Source organism: Heliconius melpomene, chromosome 18, assembly GCF_056956725.1.
Source record: "Heliconius melpomene rosina isolate 202511_hmr_F chromosome 18, ASM5695672v1, whole genome shotgun sequence".
Classification (NCBI taxonomy): domain Eukaryota; kingdom Metazoa; phylum Arthropoda; class Insecta; order Lepidoptera; family Nymphalidae; genus Heliconius; species Heliconius melpomene.
The window spans coordinates 9,419,698-9,432,846 of record NC_140406.1 but is presented as its reverse complement, the minus strand read 5'-3'; positions in this window follow the sequence as shown (position 1 = coordinate 9,432,846).

Here is a 13,149-nt window from a genome sequence, read left to right as displayed (position 1 = left end):
ACTTACTTATATGAAACTGGCAACTGTTACTTCTGTTGGAAATTAAATATTTGACGCTAATTTAATATTATTTTGTTTTTACGCCTTATTTTATTAGTTGTCCCTATTTGCACTCAAATATAGAGTAAGTCTTTTTCTTGCTTTCGGAGTCGCTAAATATTCTCATTCTCTTTCTGTCTGTCGAATCCAGGTGGAAAATGGAGTAACTGCTAACTCTCTTAGCATTAGGTTCTCACTGCCTATCCTGCTATATGCAGGATCCAAGACGAAAGCAATCCAAGAAGTGCAGGTTCAAAATCATCTATGTTTACACATTACATTTTACACGTTCACATTTTATATTATACGGACCAAAAATATGAAATAAAGTTTATTATTATTTATAAGTTTTTATCCAATACAGTACTCAAAAAAAAACATATTAATTTCATCTCCATATATTTCCACATACAATATGAACTAGCTACCTGATTGCCGCTACATAATGCATGCCCCCCAGGACCCCCCTCCCCCCGCCCTCTCCACCCAACCCTAGTGTGAGGACGTTGTGTTAGATACGTATCGTTCATTCATCGATTTTGTTTTTTTATAATTGCTCCTGACCGCTTTATTTGTGGTTTTACTTTAAAATATGAATTTTTTTGGCTTGTATGTTTATTTGTTATTTTTTTATTTGATATCTCTTTATTAGGTCTCTGTGCCACAGTGGTACAGTAGTTGACTGTATATACGATGATTATGGGTTTAATGTCATACAGCGAAAGTGTGGATTCCGAAAATCTCAAAATTTTCTCTCAAATTCTTCTCAAAATTTTATATTTTCAAATTAGACGGAAAAAATAGAATAAATACAAAATATTTTCTTTTCACTTTAGATTTTCGTATTTTTTTATCTTTACGCTATATCCCGCATCTACCTAGGTAGACAGAGGAAGCCTATTGTTCTGTCTCTGTTCGCCATGCACTGTCCAATTTTCGAAATATTGCGTTTTGGGAGGCGGAATTCAATGTCTTGACTTACTTTATTACAAGATCGAAGAAATGAAAATAATTAATGTTTTCTGGTGCAACAAGGTTTCTTCCTTTCTTCGCAAGGTTCCTATTTCTAGAACCTTAACCACAGATGGAATAGACCCTTTTACTTTAACTTTTTATTTAAATTAAGTAGTAATAGTTTAATAGAACTTTCAATTCAGTGAAAAACGCCTACGTGTATTAAATAGCAAACATTATTTCATGCATAATTTTCTATAGAAATGTAACACAGAAGTTGTTATTAACATAAATTATTATTTTGATTACCCAGAAATGTGGACGATTCATCGAAACCTTAAATGATGACCGCATGAGCTTTTCGATTGCATGTTGACCCTCATTTTTAATATTTTTTAGCTTTTACTTGTGACTTCACCGGCGTGGTCAAATGGATATAACACATGAAACAAAACGAAACGATTGATGTCATAAAGCCATAAGACCCGAAACTTGAATCTCGACTTTCAGCTGAATTTTTGAACCCAACCACCACGTTACTGTCCCACCTTTTCGCCACTGCGCCACGATGACCTCTATTTTATATTATTATTTAATTCGTAATCGTATACACGAAATTATAATAATCTTCACAAATAGCAAAAACAGAGAACACAAGCGCCGTCTATGAATAACATTAAGTACTTTAAATAAAAATGATGTTTAAATTTCTCGACAGATGTCGTTCTAAAATCGACTGATTCGTTATGTTTCTAATTGTAACAATAGATGTCTATACTAGTTAGAAAAAGCTAAATTCAACATCGAAATAGAGCCCGCCGTAGCGCAGGGGCACAAGTATGCGACGGTTACAACAATTATGGGTTCGACTCCCACTCGGGGGTGTTAAATATATATCTAATATTTTCGTTTCCTTGTTCAACCCCACCTTAACAATGCTTCAAGAAATCGGCGGGAAATGTGGAACAGAATTGTCTTAATGGGTAACGTAGTGTTTCAGCACTCGTACATGTAAGTTGTGGTTCATGCTTCCCCTCTTTCTTCCATGTTATATGTGGATTACAGTGTGTAGCCTCACACTGTAATCCACATATAACATGGAAGAAAGAGGGAGAAATGAGGCGATAATCCATTGTATCTCTCCATTCTCTACATTCTAAAAATTTTGGTTATGTACTTAATGTGTTATTTTATTCAATTGCAATAGTATATGTATAATTAACATGATATTTGAATCCACGATCAGGAGACACGAGCCAATAGCCTTACAGTTACGTTAAAAATCGAAATTGTGGGTCCGAATCTTATTTCCTATGGTTTATTTTGACATTAATCATAACATAATTAAAAAATTAAGAATAACTTTCATGTTTTTTTTTTCAATTAAAACCATCTGACGCTCTTGCAACTTGTCATCAATTATCAATAACATCAATAATTTCGTAATTTCTTTTCTAATTTTATTTTACTTTGAAGGAATAAAAAGATTTCTATATAAAAAGATTTCTACTATTTAGTTTTTGTCCCATTTAAATACATATTAGTTTTTTTTTGTTTTTATAATATGTATTTGTAAATAAATACAAACCGTAACATTCTTTTTATTGATTTTCGAATTGACCGTATAAAATTCACAAGACATTGTCCCCCAGTCGGTCCTTTTTCGAAGAAGTCAATAACACTGTTAAGATCCATTCATATGATACCGTTATTTCGAACTAGTTGTCTAAAGCTAAATAAGGGATGATCAGATGGACATCACCAAATTTGATTTTATAGCCTTATTATCGTATTCTAAAAGATTTGTATATAGTTTAAGATATATTTCTTATTTTAAGACAAAATAAGAAAAAAAATTTTTTTTTTATATTTTTTTCATTTATAGATATTGCGTAATTAGTGGTTGAATGAAGAAGCGTCATACTAGGCTTAATCTAAAGTAACATTTACGATATTTGTTAAATTATTAGCATGAAGAGATAAAGATTAAGATACTCCGTTGCCCATTTTCCGCCAAATACTGGAGGCATTGCGTGTTGAGTGGCGGAACTTAACGCCGCGTTTTGCCTTGAGAAGACATTAGAGTCATTTCCTCGAGTGGGTATTGAACTCACAACCTGTTGCGTTTACAGTCACACTTTGCGCCCCTGCGCCACGACTGGCCTCTTATAGTAATTATCAATATAAAGTTGCAAATTGTTTTTTTGAATAGCTCCATTACTAAATTTTAACATATAATTATATATTACTCATACATTTTATCTATTTTAATTTTCTAATAAATACAGTGTTTTATTTCAATATAATATATGTGTTATATTTTATATATTTAACAGTTAAACGGTCGACGACCCAGTATTTGCGTTTCCAAACCGATCGCCCTAAAATTTGCCTTTTTAAGAAAAGCGTGGTTGCGTCCTACACAAACATTTTATCCTTTTGATTTGTTATTTAAAAATACATATAAATATATTTTTTATTTATTTTTTGTTATACTATATATAAATTCATTTACAAAGAAATTATAATTGAATAGATTTATACATCTCAGTACAATTAACAATATAATAATGGAAATAATTTGACGATTGAAGACGATTGGCAAAAAAGAATGTAATTTAACTTGTAAAAATATTTTTTGTCTAATTTCTACTTATATATTTTTATATAAAGGCCGTTTTTATTGAGACCGGAGCAGGAGCATAATAGTATGACTGTGTTCTATCCTCACTCGAGGGAATTAATTATTTTTTATTAATATTTTAATTTCTTTCCTGTATGTGGGGAAAAGCCTGTCGTTTAGTTCCGCCACTCAACATGCAATGCCTCAAGAATACGGCAGAAAGTGGGGAATGGAATGTGTTAAAACTAAGTTTCCAGGTTTCTTCTGCCTATCATGCCACGTGCCAGATATAGGGTAAAGCTGGAAAAAATAATCCTAGTATTCTCTCCTTACTCTCCTCTTAACCCAGAGACACTGTGTGTTTAGTGCATTACATCCTGGTATTAAGTAACTACTTTATTATTACTTAAGAAATACACATATTTTTTGAGGCTGTCATAGCAAAGCGGCACAGCATCTGACTGGCACACAAGATGGTTGTGGATTCGATTGCCACTCGAGGTATGAATTATTTTCATTTCTTCACTCTAGCAATAAGGTTCTACTCTAACTCTAGGTTCCCTCTGCCTACGCTGCTATATCCGGGATACAATTTTAACAAATATTATTTTTTCACAATGAAACGGAAGCCTTAAGATAACAACTGCGTAGTTTTACTACACACCAATTAAGGCAAATCAATTACCCACTACTTACTTATGTAATAATATAAAATTTTATATATAAACAAAAAAAAAGTCATTGAAATAGTTTCAAACCAACGTAACACAATTAGAATGGTGTCACCAAAAGCCTACACCAAATACAGAGTGCCTACACGAAGTTTTAAAGTAAACACACCCCCCCTTATATGGAATTGCGAATTGATAGACAAATGTGCCTGGACACATAGTCCTATTAACTTTTACAAGGATAGCTCGAATGTTTAATACTAATTGTCGCCTGTGACTTCGTTTCTTTTATGAAAAGTACAAGGCCAACGAGCGTACGGGTGGTTGTTATCTCCGCTGCCCACAACACCGTGTACCACCGGAGGAGCTACAAGTGCATTGCCGGCTTTTAAAGTGGAGGTAGATGTGCTTTTTAAGGTACCCATGTCTTATCGACCCAGAAACACTGCCGCAGGTATGCCGTAGGTGCCGCCACGTATGCAGGTGGTGAGGATAATAATTAAGTCTGTCTGTGACGTACTGTGCGGTTAAAAAATTCGACGGCAAGTACCAAGTCAAGAAGTTCCCTAAAACAGTCCCCATGATAAATGCGGTAGAAAACGCACAGCGAGGAGATGCCTTTCACAGTTCATTGGGTCTCCAATGATTCAAACGGCTCTACGTTGTATGCTATCAAATGGTTCAAGCAGATATTGTTGTGCACCAGCCCAATTTATAAAAACATAAAATTAAAAACAACTGATTTTACAATTTATAACACGAAAGAATTAATATCATGTTGCAATTCGTTAGTATAAATTAGTCTCATCTAAGTAATACAAACTAATTAAAAAGATAAAGCAATCTTATAAAGTAGCACCACCAGGCGCAACTTTAGACGTCGGTGCGAGCAACAACAAACATATCACTGTTTGCACAAACAAAATTTTCTTTAAACTTGCCAAATTAACACTTTAAATACATACCTACCTATAGAATTTAATTTTTTTTCGCTTCAGCTTTATTTCATATAGAGAAGTGTGAAGGACAACTTAGTGTCAAGATATTCCGTTTTCTGCTATTAATTTTTCGATTAACGCGTTTCAGTGTTGCATTAAGCTTCACCGTAATATAACCGTAATAACTGTATAGTTGGTATATAGACATGGTTATTATAGGCTCGTCAAAATTTCGCTGTCTGAAAGAGGGCTTGACAAGTACTCACAAGTAGCAGAATCAATCAGAGAGTCAGTTCAGAGTCAGTCAGAGCCCCCACTTTCTGCCAAATTTTTAAAGTCATAGGACGTTGAGTGGCAGAATTCAAAGCCGGGCTTTTGCCTTGGTGCCAGAACGAAGAAATGAAAAAATAAACAATAATTAATTTCCCGAGTGGATATCGAATCCCCAGCCGTCGCGATTCAGTCACACATCTACGCATGCATCAACAATACCATATTCACCTTCCAAAACAACATTAATTTCCCAAAAGACCAGTACATATTGAAAGTCATACAACACATCCATTCCACATCAGTCAGTCAGTCCCCAAGCTAGATTCTCAACATATAAAGATCTGAGCTCACTTTCATTCACCGAGAGGAAACCCGCGCTGGTAGACACCACGTGCATCTCCTTACAGGCGCTATAGGTCCATAATTTTGGAGGCTATCCATACATACAATTACAATGACATATTTAGAGCCTACGCTACGTAAACCTTAACCAGAATATGGTTAAGATACTTTTAAAAGGCCTGATATATTCTTTTTTGGATGCAGCTCCTTAAGGCGGTCCCGCTAGGTTACGTAATGCTCGCAAAAGGCAAGGTTTCTTATCCAAGTTTTTTTAGCGTCAGTATGGTAATGATGGGTGCCATGTTTGTTGGCTTTATAATGTTTATACGTTAATAGTACTGGTCTTTTGGTTTGTTGGCCTAATAGGTGGTTGAGGGTTTTAGTGGGCCGTGGGTTCGATTATCGGAGCAGGGTACATGTTTGTGTTTATTTGTGTATTGTATTTGTGGAAAGATGTGTAAGTTTGAAACTAAAAATAAAAAAAATATATCAATATTTATGGTTTAAAAAAAAATATTTCCTTTGCGGTTTGACTCAAACACCGTGTTAAACACCAATTGACATTTTACAAATTGACAACCGTTGACATTTTATCAAAAAGAGAGTAGGGTACTTAATGTGAGATACACCAGTCTTAATTTTCCATACTATTTGGAATTATCAATTTTTGGAATTGTATTTGTTGAGCGGATTAAGTCAAGGTAAAAAAACATCTGTCATTTTCCCCGGAATGGGATCGAACCTACAAAAATTGTGCTATTATATCGTATTTAGATATTGTCACTAGCTAATACATCTTTTTTCAGCTTCATGCTGTACCCCGCACATATTAGAGTAGGCAGAGGAAACCTACAGTTAAGATACTCCGTTCCCCATTTTCCTGATTTCCAGATGGAAAGAATAGATGAATTGAGGCCAGTCGTGGCGCAGAGATATAAAGTGTGTTAGGGCACGTTCAGCTTCTTGCTCTATCCCGCTTAGGCAGGTAAGCAGAGGGAACTTAGTGTGCACTGCGTTTCGGATTTTCTGCGTAATTTTTGAGATTTTGCATGATGTGTGGGGGAAATCAACGCCGCGCTTTGCCTTGCTACTAGACTGTGATAAAGAAAATAATTAATTCTTCCGAGTGGGAATAGAACCCTCAACCGTCGCGTTTATAGTCACACGCTTGTACACCACAAGTTAAAGCTGTCCATTTAACCAAACGAAGCAACAGGTAAAACCTAGTATTATTATTATAGATTCTCTAACACCAAACGAGGTCGCGATGCGCTTCAAATGTCAAATGAATTTTGACGTTTCGCACTTCCGCCAAAACGACGTTTGTTATGCAATTGGCGTGAAAGTAACTGTGCACGTCCTTCCTGTGCCACCGACGCCGGAAATGAAAATAAATAAATGGCGTTCAAATCGTATGTTAAAAATTAAATCTGACCACGTAACCGACACACGGGGTCAGAATATGTTGTGTGATTGACATTGAAATTATTAATATAATATACTAGCGCCCCGCGCCCGGCTTCGCCTGCGTAAACTACATTATTATTAATTTCTGTCTCCATGAGTACCTACGTCCTATAAATGACGTCCATGCAAAATTTGAGACTCCTAGCATTTGTAGTAACGAAGTTTCATACAAACATTCAACCCCAAAAACAACCCCTTAGAAGTCGAATATTACAAATTCCCGTCTTAGCGAGCACCTACGTCCTATAAGTAACTCCTATGCAAAATTTCAGATTCCTAGCACATGTAGTTTCTGAGATTTCGTGATGAGTGACTGACCTTTCGATTTTATATATATAGATGCATAGTAAAGTTGCTTTTGTACGTGACTCTTCTTAGTGAGAAAATATTTTCTCGCCGCAAAAAAAAATACTTTAGTTACCATCAAGTGCAATAAGTACGAGTAAGTATGAAATGTGCTTGGAGCAAAAATTATAAGAGCCTCAAGTTGTTTACTAGTAGCTACTGACGAGTGGCACTATTCAGATCCAGGCTCTATCTTTAGACTAGCTGGGTAATACCATTTTTTTATATATAAAGTACGTATAAGTACCGAGTTTCATGATGATACGAGTTTTATGAGAAGTTCAAATTCAGTTTCTTAGATTTTATTACATCGACCATTGATAAAGTAAATATTTTATAAGTGCATATAAGAACTCTCTTTAGGGGTCAATAGATAAAATTTCATGGTAGATGCGGTTACCACTTTCTTCCCACCAACCCATAACGTCAAAACGAAATGTGGTACTATGGCAAAATCATTGCTACGGTCCTTAAATGTTTTATTAATATGTATATTTTTAAGAGTAAAATCTGAATTTGGTTAAGTGGCTAACTTAGGGTTCCCAATTGTATATATTAAATGCAATAACTTCACTTCACGCTTTATCCCTGGCGGAGTAGTCAGAGAGAAAGGAGCACCAATCGCTGCGCTCTCTACATACCTCTTTTGCCTCCTCCACCCTTCATACATTCTCTCCAGGGGAGTCCTCATGACCACGTGCCCTTCCTCCAGTATCTTTGATACTGTATTTACAGAGGCAATATGAATTTAATACCTACAAGAGCGGGAAAATGAAAAATTGATTACCTCGAGCGGGAATCGAACCCATTATACATTTTTACAGTCAAATGCTGTCACATTGGTTTAATACAAACAATTGAGTAATATGAAATATACTCGCTTGTGTGTATTAAATAAAACCCACAAAGAATTGAATCAATTTTTCTAAACAATTCAGCCCGCGTCTGAACCATAAGGTATATTTTTATTGACAAGCTTCTAATATAACAAATTGCAATGATTTTCTATAGCTTTGTGCAAGAAACGGCGACAGGTGGTGAGTTCTACGGCTCCCACTGCACTATGATGGATGTATAATTATATTTTCCATATATAGTAAGATATATATCTTAATCGCGATTGTTTCGTACCGACCGTCATCGCTGGGAAGACGTGCCTTCTGACAAGGTGCTACTTTAAAGTGTCTGAAATGTACGCAGGATATTGATATATGGTGTTATAAAATGTTATTTTATAATGGATGCTTTCATAACATAGTATTTTTTATTAATTTAAAAAAAAATCAAATATTCTGAGAAAACTTCGACTTTCTCAATCCAGTAACTTTGTCAGTCAGTTACTCAGTAACGTCCGAGTTTTATATACATTTATGTACATACAATATACATACATAAATTCCATTAACTTTTTAAGTTCAACATTTAAATCTCTCTCAACACTGTAAAATTATGGATAAACAAAGAAAAACTTAATTAGAAAACAAACATTACGTATTACACAATATGTGGCTACTTTGGTGCTAGGGTGATTACTATATCAGGTGACCCGTACGTTCATTTGCCTTATATTTTCCATAAAAAAAAAACAAAATGCTTGGAAATGAACCTACGACCTGACACACAAAATCATTCAACTCAACCTACAGTCATAAAAATGAACAACATATAAACATTACACATAAGGCATCATATTCCGTTATCCGTTCCTTCCGTTAGGCCTAAATGTCCGGCGTGCGGCGGATGCGGGCAAAAGTAAACTAAGACGGTGCCCACCGTATATGTGATGGGTGCGTGAGTTCTAACCCACTGACACTAAGAAATAATCTCAGGGTTTTAAAGGAAATTCCCATGGATTTTTTTTATTTATAATCGCACATATACTAGTTGTAGCCTTATAAAGTAACGTAAATTAACAAAATCAGCTTCACGCTGTATCCCGCACACAGCAGGGTAAGCAGAGGGAACCTAGTGTTAAGATATTCCGATTTCCGATATATAATTTTTACATAATTATGACGAAAAAGATACATTTTATTTTAAAACCCTTATATTGGCAATGAATTCGATTATTATTATAATCTCTAATTAGCATTCAAAACGTAAATATATAGCAAACACTTATATTACTTTTACGAAATTTGATATCACTATCTGTGATATAATTAAAAATTAATCTTTCACTAACAACTAATTATAATAGCATACCCCCTACGTAGAAATATTCCAGTAGTGGTGGCCCCAGCAATTATTGAATAGCAGTCAAATTCAGCATACATGCGAAGGGCGAGTTTTTGCAACGGCCTTCCAGGGGAGGCCTTCTGCGTCGTGAAGGTATCCACTTCGAATACCCGTCCATGCCGTTTATCTGAACGATCAAATTTTTGAAATTTTTAAATTTCAATTTAAAAAAAAACCCCTGCAGGTAATTGTATCGACGATATTCGATTTTGAATTAGGAGTTGAAAATATACTGCTTGATAATTTTTTTGCAATTGTTTGTGGTCGTCGAATGTCTCTACAATGGATTGTTTCTCCCTACCATGCTATTTGCAGGATAAAGCGTGAAGAAAAAATATATACTATATCTATACAAGTATTAGCAATAGATGATCGTAATGAACAAAGGGATATTATAAGGGTGTCGTTTTTTTCCTTATGAGGTACGGAACCCTCAGAAGACATGCCTTTGTTAATTTTACAACGTTAAATAACCATAAATATAATATTGAAATTCTATACATTTTTACTAATTTATATCAAAATTCTTTACAAGCATCCATATCAAATATTTTTTGTTATATTTCACGATACAAATGAGAAAAACCCTAATTAATTTTATAATACGTCCGTTCGATTAATCATAATTGACTTCTTTTAAAAATTGTGACATCGGAATTGAAATGCAATTTACTAGTTACACTCGAACATTCATACATACACACCTATATATACTATACTAGTTTTCTTCGAGAGGTGTGTACAAACTCCGCCCATTTAACAAACGAACTAGACATCAAAATTCGATACACGCATCAACACATGTAGTATAGTAATGTTTTTTTTTCAAATTGTCCCCAAAGGAATCTGCCGTAAATACCATCGAATGCATTAAAATTGTATAGGATATTCGTTTTTGTACGTCGACGTATATATAATTGTAATTAACATAAGACTTCTCGTAATAACGGCGGTGCGCGCGCGCAACTAAAATGGTTAAGCCACTTTTTGTGTTGTATGCGTACTCTGAATATCATAAGCTACCTGCGTGGTGCTGGGTACACTGTAGCATTTTTCTTTGAATGCTAATTTATATATTTTTTTATTTTGAAGTTTTTTATATTGTTAAAGTAAAATACCAATATAAAGCCTAGTTTTTTACACTTGTTTGTTAATTTTTTATTGTCTCCAAAAGTGAACCATCTAAAGAATAAATAAAATTTATGAATACAGATGTATTTTCAATATTAAATAAGAAGTAAGCATTTTTAACATTTTTAAAGTGTTATTCACACGAGTATGTTTATACGTTTTCTAAATAAGTAAGTGGTAAGCTATTTCAATAATTTTGTTATTGTTTCTTAATTATTTTTACTTTTAATTAATTTTATAGATACTGACTGTATTTGGCCACAATTTATTCTCATTATAGCACATCGTCTCGATGCTAAGATAGGAATTAAAAATTAATAAGAGTAATAAATTAATATTAATAGTTTAAAAAACTAATAACTCGCTTTTGCACACTAATAAGACGAATTTAATGAGCATAAACTTGTACTTGTATATGTTTACTCGTAGTATGCAGTCCAAAGTTCCATCAACTATCTTTTCCAGTACCATCATCAGACCAGCTCGACGGTACCATATTTTATTATCATCTGATCTACATATAATTCTCAAGTTTCATGAGATACGAGAATTAGAAGTGCTTGTAATTCAGATTCTTAGATTTTATTAAATGTTACTTATTCACAGCTTACCTAAAGAGACGACATAAGAATTTCAGCAGTGAAGAAAAATGGCATAGGTACATTGACAAGGTTTTATAAAGGGTTTTTTAAAAAATACCTATTATTTAATTTTATTTTATTTTTAAACACAAATTAGTAATTTATGTTTAAATTTGAGATTAACAAGTAAACATTTTCGATATAAAGTTTAACAAAAACAGGAAATTATCATATATTTAACCTTTTAACCCTTACATTCCCTTGAGCATGCTCGCGATAAGAAATGTTAGGCACTGGAGAGGTTCTTGTACCTTCTATAAGATATAATGTTATATTATTTTTATAGAGATGATTTTTTTTTTCACGCTGTATGCCGCTTGTGACTGGGTAAGCATAAGGAATATAGTGCTAAGACACTACTTATACACTTACAGTCCAAATCTTTGAAACATTGCGTGATGAGTGGCAGAACTCAACGCCGTGTTTTGTCGACCATAGCTGAGAAATGAAAATAATTGATTCCCCCGAGTGGAAACTTAAACACTGTTTTAGAGTTTAGAGCATTTTATTAATAATTAGAATATAACTATATATACTCAACAATTCAATATTTGTATTATTTTGAATAAATTTTACAAAACATTACTAACATAGCGATATAACGAAAATTTATTTAAAAAATTACAATATAACCAATTTTAATACAAAATTTCCAAAATCACCTAATGTGAAATTACTATTATCGGGGGAGACTGAGCTACGCCCTGTATGCTGCGACTCGAGACTGTTACCCATCTTACAACTGACGAGGTGCTTTATTGTAAACGATACGATACGATTGCTATACGACATTTGTTCAAATAAATATTGTTATTTTAAATTATTTGTTTTATTAAGAGAATTTGTCTTCTTGAATTAGAATACGCAACCACAGATTCAGCTTGATTTAATGAGAAGCAGGTTAGCCAGAGGGAACCTAATGATAAAACACTGCCAACTTCTCTCCATTTTCCTCCCAATTTAAGGAAATTTCATGTTTTCTATAGATATATCTATGCCTAGCTACCAGCAGGAAATGATACTAATATTTTGTAGTGTCAGTAGTGACAATTAATTTTATTTATTATCACAAAAAGAAAGAGCAATTTATACATGAAATTAAATATAAATAAAAATATTTTGTTATCAATATCTTTAATATTTTCAAAAAATACAAAATTTTCCATACAATTTATATATCGCAGTCCATCCTTATAAACCACGGTCAGCTCTCAACGTACGTTGTCCGTACGGTGTAGTTTTTGCTGTAGCGCGTAACACGATCGGCCCATCTCATAATTTTAACTTTTTTCCTCTCGCCCCTTTAAGGCTGTGATCGCTGCCTGATTACGGGAGAGCCCGCGTGATTGACACACGCTATTGCCATGAAATGCATTGATTTTCGCCTTCGTCTTGGCTTTTAATAAGTATTTTCTACTTATCGAAAATAGTATTTGAGATAAAATTAAAGGTTAAGTCAGATTCACGCTGGATCCCGCACACTGCAA